The following is an 8,773-nucleotide window of genomic DNA, read 5'->3' as shown; positions in this document are numbered from 1 at the left end:
TGAGGAGAAATTGTTGCTGGCTTTTAGAAAATCCAGTAGTGCAGGAACTTCAGGGAAAGCCCCTGCCAGTAATCTGCACAATGCAGGATGTCACCTGGAAGCCACTATACAGGCCATTTCTGCCATCTGTCAGCATGTTCGAATGAAATAAAGGCTGCCTGCTTTCTTCACTCTTCTAGTTTCAGTGAGAGTACCTCTGATTGGTGGAAGTTAAACCAGGATCCCGTTCAATTGAGTTTCTAGTCTTTCAGCGCCTTTGGAAGGGAGATTTAGAAAAGCAAAAATGGTGCTGAGTATTTGTACTCCGCTGACAGGAGTTACGGTCTTTTTCGCAAAGTGATATAGACACACACATTATGTTGAAATTTTGCAACTTAGAAATTGCAGTTGAGAAGTACAACCTTTGGAATAAAGCCACTAATCTATATAAAAACATTTGCAAATTTGGCTAAATGTTCACCCGGTTCCAGTTTGGGTACACAGGAAGGCTGCATTTTCCAGCCTCCCTTGCAGTTAGGTTGGGGCCTCTGATTGGGTTGTAGCCAGTGGAATCTGGGGCAGACGTGTCCCAAGTGACATCCAGTCTTTGTCATGAACCTTTCCTTGTCTTCCAAGCTTTCTGTCATGTTGACTGCTGGAAACGAAGAAATCTGAGATAGTGAACCCACTAAGATGGATCCCCTGAATCACGACTGGAGGCACACTCCTCATGGTAACAGGCTGACTTGCACCAGGCAGTGATGTCAGCTAGAAACAAACTCTTGTTGTGGTAAGCTAGTGAGATTTTTAGAGTGTTCATTACAACAGCAAGTGAACATAACTTGAATAACACAAGGTATTTGTATGAAGATTTTTTGTAACATTTCCTCAAGCAGTACAAAGCAAAATAAAGGAAGCAGCGACTGTCTATAATAAAGAATAAATGGTTGAATAAATTCATTGTATCTCTGCTACATCATATCATTCACCTGCCATTATCAATATGTATTAATACACCTGCTGGTAACACCTACAGTTATTTCATAAAACCATGTAAAATGTACTCAATATGTATTTGAATTCTTAATGTAGAATTAGGGAAATCAAGGAAAGATGTTTATTGGATTGTAAGCATTGATGGAGAGGGTATATGAAGAGGGAGAGGAAGAGCAATTAAAAAATTATTTTTAAGTTCATATTGCATTATTAAAAAACACCATTTTATAAAAAATACTTGAGGGACTTTCCTGGCAGTCCAGTGGTTAAGACTCCATGCTCCCAATGCATAGGGCTTAAGTTCCATCCCTGGTTGAGGGACCTAAGATCCAGCATGCTACATGGTGTGGCCAAAAAATACTGAAAAAAATTGTTAAATACTCGATAAAAATGTTGATTTTTATGTATGCTTCTCAAAAGTCCTTACAATTCTTGTTATGGTATAATGTTGTATCTTTAACAAATGTGTAGTGCATCCCCAAACCAGGATAGACAAACCTGAAATACATCAAACAGGCCTCACTGTGCTATAGAAATGGTGACCCCAGCTGGGGTCTGACATTTTGGCTGGCACCACTGCCAGAAACTTCATCTCTACCTCTTACCTTTGTTTCCTCTTTCCCTCCCTGCTGGGAATTTTATGTCCACTTTACACCTTGTTAGCATACCTGCAGGTCTTTTACGTGAATCCACTTTCTTGGTCCTCTGCTTGGTAGCACACTAGTGTGAGGAGCCCAGGTCTGCTGCCTGCGGCTGCCCACCCTTATACTCAGACCCCACCAGCATGAAGGGTTAGCCGACTGGTCATTCGTGCTTAGCAGCTGCCCACAGATGTACTCCGTTATCTACCCTTTGCAAAGTAGCACACTAAAGATTGTAGGATTACGAGAAGCCAAAGCCTCTTCTGTCCCTGCTTCTGTCCTTTCGGGTACCAACTTCATTTTGTTGTTGGCTGCTCAGTTGTCGCCAACCTTGCGACCCCTTGCAACTGCAGTGCACCAGGCTTCTCTGTCCTTTACTATCTACTGGAGTTTGTTCAAACTTGTATCCATTGAGTCATGATGCCATCCAACCATCTCATCCTGTTACCCCCTTCTGCCCTCAGTCTTTCTCAGCATCAGGGTCTTTTCCAATGAGTTGGCTTTTTGCAATAGGTGGCTAAAGGGTTGAGGCTTCGGCATCAGTCCTTCTAATGAATATTCAAACAACTTCACTGTACCCGTCCACCCTCCCCCCCACCCCCAATTAGAGTAGAAACCTGCCCGCCCAATCTGAGTTAAAACCATACACTTGATTTCCTAGGCTGTGCTTAGAATCTTTCCATTGCCCACCCACTCGAGTTTAACACCCTCCACTCTTCTCTCCCACCCTCATTCTTGGTGTTGTAAGGTTATGTGCAAAGAGGCCCAAAGTAAGCCTCTAATCCAAACACTGGGTGATGAATTTAATGAGAATAAATTTAAATTGCATGTTTAAATTTATCTTGAATTTCAAAGGCAAGTTTGTTTTTCCCCCCCCCCATAGTACAGTTTTTACACTTTTCATTGAAAACATCTATTTTTGCTTATTATGAGTTTAAGGAGCTTCAGTGGTTAGCCTGGGAATTAACCACTGTTTGTAACAACATTTCTGTGGGAAAATGTGTTTCAAGTTTCAAACATTTGACTTAAATGTAAACTTTTGGAAAATCCCTCATTCTCTAGTTAGAAAATGCATAAGTGATCATTTAGTTTCCAAAGAGAAACAGATTATCCCCGAGCTCAGTAAGTAAAACCCCAATATTTTCATTTCGTCTTTCATTTCTACTGAGACAGGTTAACATACACACCAGATTTATGTGAGCAGAAGACAAGATAGTTGAAACTTCCAACATGCTTGTGCTTTGTTTTTAAAAGTGCTTAAGCAGAATTATATTTTCAAATAACCTTTAAAATCTATTCTATATTTAAAATTTTTTTAACAAATTTTTTTTAAAGTTTTAAATTTTAGAAAAACTGCAAAGACAGTGCAGAGAGTTCCCATATACTCCACACCATTTCCCTTAATATCTTACATTCAATTCAGTTCAGTAGCTCATTAGACTCTGCAGCTCCACAGACTGCAGCACGCCAGGCCTCCCTGTCCATCACCAACTCCTGGAGCTTGCCCAAACTCATGTTCATCGAGTCAGTGATGCCATCCAACCGTATCATCCTCTGTCGTCCCCTTCTCCTGCCTTCAGTCTTTCCCTGCATCAGGATCTTTTCCAATGAGTTAGTACTTTGCATCAGGTGGCCAAAGTATTGGAGCTTCAGCTTCAGCATCAGTCCTTCCAATGAATATTCAGGACGGATTTCCTTTAGGATTAACTGGTTTGATCTTGCAGTCCAAGGGAAGCCCTAATATCTTACTACTTTCCTGTGGTACATTTGTTACAATTGATGAACCAGTGTTGATACATTAGGTTTCCTTGGTTTATACCTAATATATTTTTCTACTCCAGGATCCTGTATAGACCTTCAGAAAGCGCTGGGTCTCAGCACACTCAGCCAGTACATGGTGCTAAGCGGGTACTTACCTCTTCCATTGGGTTCACTGACAGGATGTTACATTTAGTCATCACTTCTCTTTAAGCTTCTCTTGTCTGTAACAGTGTTTCAGATTTCCCTTGTTTTTGTTGACCTTGGCAGTTTTGAGGAGTACTCAAACTGGTCAGGGCTTCCCTGGTGGTTCAGTGGTAATGAACCTGCCTGCCAATGCAGGAGACATGAATTTGATCCCTGGGTCGGGAAGATCCCCTGGAGAAGGAAATGGCAACCTACTCTAGTGTTCTTGCCTGGGAAAACCAATGGACAGAGGAGCCTGGCAGGCTACAGTCCATGGGGTGACAAATAGTTGGACACGACTTAGTGACTAAACAACAGCAACATATGCATATAAAAACAAAAATAAAGGGAATGAGAACCAAAAGGGTCCGTGGTTCCCTCTAGTTTTCAAGCTAGAAGATAGAAGCAGGGTAGAAGAGGAACCAAAGTAGATGTAAACTGGTCATGTCTAGTTGTTCAGGTTGGGAAGTAAGTTCATGGTCTTTATTATGTCATTAAGTATATACATAAATTAAAAAATTTTTAAAAAGAGAGCTAGATTGAGAACAATGATGAAAGTGTTCCACAAACGAAAGACTGCAATTAAATGATTAATCCAGTATTCAAGTCTGCTTCTGAAGTAACAGCAAGCAAACAAACAATAAGTAAACATATGACACACAGCGTTTTCTAGATAATGTAGGTGGGTCTATTAGGCCAACATCTCAAGAAAATCAATTCAATGATCTTGCCTTAGGAGGAATGATTCATGCTGACCAAATTCAGTGAAGATGGGTATATAACTCAAAATATTTATTAATTTACACTGAAAATATAATGGCTAAATAGTCTGTAATATTCATTCACCAAATATTTTTTTATTATTTACCTATCTTTGGTTGTACTGAGTCTTCACTGCTGCATATGAGCTTTCTCTAGCGGTGAGCAGGGACTCCTTTCGCGCTACAGTGCACGGGCTTCTCATTGTGGTGCCTTGTTGTGGATCATAGACTGTAAGCGTGCAGGTTCAGTAGTGCTGGCACACGGGCTTAGTTGCTCTTCAGCCCATGGAATCATCCAGGGCCAGGGATTGAACTCGTGTTCCCTGCATTGGCAGGCGGATTCCTTTCCACTGTACCACCAGGCAAGTCCTCATTCAGCAAACGTTTCTTGAATATTAGCAAAGTCAGACACTTTGCTAGTCACTTGGCCTATAGTGGTGCACAGGCAATTTTCACAAAGTTTATAATCTGTTGGGGGAGTCAGATAGTTAATAACTAATAACAAACATTAATGGGTCAGCCTCTTACACAGGGTGGTAGAGTGGAGAATTTATTTTCTGTCTTTAAATCTGAAGAAACTGAGTGAGTTATGTGACCTTGGGCAGGAGGTCTTCATAATTCCTTCCTGGCAGGATTTCATCACTGCTGTGGATCAGGAGAGCTGTGTCTCCCATTCATCTTTCAAATAAGTAAGTAGGCAAGCAAGTAAGATGGAGTTTGTTCCTCATCTTTTCCTGTCTCTGCCACCAGTGTGTGTTGGGTGTGGACGGGGCTGGGCAGATATATTGGCTTTTGGTTCCTACACGGGTCTGTATTAGGATATGATGGAGACAACTTTGCACCATATAGCGACTCTGCACTTGGATAAAGACTTTTTTTTGTCAATTTTCTGCTTTATTTGTCCTTATATGGGTAGTAAGTGGCAGGTTTATATTTCACACTGAAAATTGCGGGTTTTCAGCTGGCTGCTGCTGTGGGGATTGCAGTGGCTGCAGTGAGCATGAGTGTTCCTGAAAGGGAGATGGGAAAATAGACTATTGGTCTTTCAGAAACAGAGCTCCTTTACAAGATCAAGTTCCTTCCCCAGTTAAAAGCCAAATTAAAACCAAATGGTGGTTCTCTCACTACCTGGAGAGTTGTTGAAGAGATGAGCCTCCTCAGATGACTTCGTCAGGTTGAGTGCTGGTACTTCTCTCTTGTTTGTCAACCATGGTTACTGTGTTCTTTATGGGGCTTTCCAGGGGGTGCCACTCGTAAAGAACCTGCCTGGAAATGCAAGAGACTTTAAAGATGCAGGTTCAATCCCTGGGTTGGGAAGATCCCCTGGAGGAGGGCATGGCAACCCACTCCAGTATTCTTGCCTGGAAAATCCCATGGACAGAGGAGCCTGGTGGGCACACAACTGGAGCGACTTAGCACACACGGATGTTCTTTGGTTTACTCATGAAATGAAGGAGTGACTGAAAAGAAACTGTTGGCCTTCAGCGTCTTCTGTGGTAACCAGAAGGAAACAGCATTTAAGGTTGAACTTCCGCGTCAAGCAAGGCCAATGAAAGAAAAGAAACTCTAAATTGGAAATTCCCCATTTTCACTGTATCTTAGTCTTCACGATGATCCTTTAGTAAGCTAGGTGGAGTTACCCATGGCTTCAAATTCATCGTTGTTTACAAGAGGTTGTGCTACTAGAGATTATAAGAACTACAAAAGTAAGGAGGCGAAGAGCCACATGGATATTATGGACACATGCAAAATTAGTTGTATATTGACTAATTTTCACTTACCGATATTAAGTGCTTACCCTTCTTTTCCCACTATATTTTCTTTGGATGTATTGTATATTCAGTACTCCCTTCCTATATGGTTTATCTAAACTGTTTTGAAATGTCTGGCAATTATACCTGCAATAAGAGAGCGAGAGAAACACTGTGGAAGTTAGGACACATAAAAGATGAGTAGGAAAGTGGTGGCACAGCGGTAAACAATCCGCTTGTCAGTGCAGGAGACACAGGTTCGATTCCTGGGCTGGGAAGATCTCCTGAAGCAGGAAGTGGTCACCCACTCCAGTATTGCCTGGGAAATTCCCTGGGCAAAGAAGCCTGGTGGGTTACAGCCCATGAGGTCACAAAGAGTTGGACACAACTGACAGAGCACACACACACAGGAGAGCCGCGTAGCTGAGTTCAGTGCAGACTCAGTGCAGAGAAACATGTATATAGGACACTATCCTCTGCAATGGTTTAGACTAGGTTGCAATTAGCTATTAGTTTTCAAAGTTAAAAAACAAAACAAAAAAACCCCCCAAGCATTCTTGAGAGACATGGTTAGGTAAAAGTAAAACACAGAGTTCAAGATAAGCCTAAATAGTTAAAAGAGATCTGAATTTTGTCCTTGGGTCCTGCCTGATGCAGACAGCAGTAATCACGGGTGACTTGTTCTGACAATAGGAAAAAAATCCTTATTAATGGCTTGCAACGTTGTAACCAAAATCAGAACAAATTATAATCACAATTGTTACCTATGTCTTGATTTACAATGCTTGCTGCTGTTGCTGAGTCGCTTCAGTCGTGTCCGACTCTGTGCGACCCCATAGACGGCAGCCCACCAGGCTCCCCTGTCCCTGGGATTCTCCAGGCAAGAACACTGGAGGGTTTCACCCTAGATAATATACATGTTTTGATGCTGTTCTAGGGTGAAACAGATCACCAGCCCAGGCTGGATGCATGAGACAAGTGCTCGGGCCTGGTGCACTGGGAAGACCCAGAGGAATCCGGTGGAGAGGGAGGTGGGAGGGGGGATCGGGATGGGGAATACATGTAAATCCATGGCTGATTCATGTCAATGTATGACAAAAACCACTACAATATTGTAAAGTAATTAGGCTCCAACTAATAAAAATAAATGAAAAAAAAAAAAAAAAAAAAGAACACTGGAGTGGGTTGCCATTTCCTTCTCCAATGCATGAAGGTGAAAAGTGAAAGTGAAGTTGCTCAGTTGTGTCCGACTCTTAGCGACGCCATGGACTGCAGCCTACCAGGCTCCTCCATCCATGGGATTTTCCAGGCAAGAGTACTGGAGTGGGGTGCCATTGCCTTCTCCGTTAAAATGCTTAGGAAATACTTAAATATTCATTAGTAATGCATAGGAAATACTTAAATATTCATTAGTAATGCATTTAGAAGCTATTTCTCATATTGGGGCACAGATTACTAATTCTCAGATAAAGTGGTTCTTTCCAAAGTAGATTAGGGGATTGTTTGGGGGGGGAGGGTACTCAAGACTATGTTCAGTTTAGTAATTCATTAGGAGTAATCACAGGACTCAGCATATAATCATACCAGCAAACCAGCAAAATGAAAAGGCACATGGGGCTACATCTAGAAATGGTTTGCTGCTCCTTCAGTTACTTTTTAAATATATATGTATTTTTGAAAGTGTTGTAAGCTTCCAAGATTCCTCCCCCAGTGGAGTCACACAGGATGTGCTTAATCCCTCACCCAACAAGTTGTGTCTAATTGTGTGAAATGTTGCCGACCAGGAAAGCTCATTAGAGACTCAATACCTAGATTTTTTTTAAATGTTGCCGACCAGGAAAGCTCATTAGAGACTCAATACCTAGATTTTTTTTTTTTTTTTACTGAGAGCTTATCATATGGGCACCCCTGCCTGGCATGTACCTGGATTTCAAACTCCCAGAAGGAATGCAGAGGGTTGCATAATTATATTGTTTGTAAAAACAGTTGAGACACAGTGAACTGCTCATATCAGTCAATGGTGGGAATTCTCCTGGAATCCAAGTTCCCAGATGCCAATGAAGGGCCAACCTTGCCAGCTGTCCTTTTTAAGTATAAGCAGTCAGGAGTGCTATGTTAACTCTTCTCTGCACAGGCATAAGTCAACTCATCTAAAAAATGTAGAGGTAACTTACTAAATAACTTCTTACATATTGCCTAAAGAAATAATCTACTTACTTTTGTGATCATTCATTAATATTAGTATTAATTCTCCCAAAATGAATGATGCTAGTATAAATTTAGCCTATTCATTCTACTGTTACTATGCATGCTAAATTGCTTAAGTTATGTCTGACTCTTTGCGACCCTATGGACTGTAACCCACCAGGATGCTCTGTCCATGGGATTCTCCAGGTAAGAATACTGGAGTAGGTTGCCATGCCCTCACCCAGGGGATCTTTCCCACCCCGGGATTGACTCGCATCTCTTAGGTTTCCTGAATTGGCAGGAGAGTTCTTTACGACTAGCGTCACCTGGGAAGACCTCATTCTACTATATTTATCAAGGATTTCAGAATTTAAGTATTAAGGTTTTCAAATTTGAACAAGAACTTATTCGCCATCATTTAAATGGAATTTTACTATTTTACGTGTTATTTTCCAATGAAGGGTGCTGATTTGACTAGTCCTGTATTTGATAAGGGGGATATTCCAGCCATTTC

Source organism: Cervus elaphus, chromosome 30 (genome assembly GCF_910594005.1).
Source record: "Cervus elaphus chromosome 30, mCerEla1.1, whole genome shotgun sequence".
Lineage (NCBI taxonomy): Eukaryota > Metazoa > Chordata > Mammalia > Artiodactyla > Cervidae > Cervus > Cervus elaphus.
Note: the sequence above shows the minus strand (reverse complement) of the source record.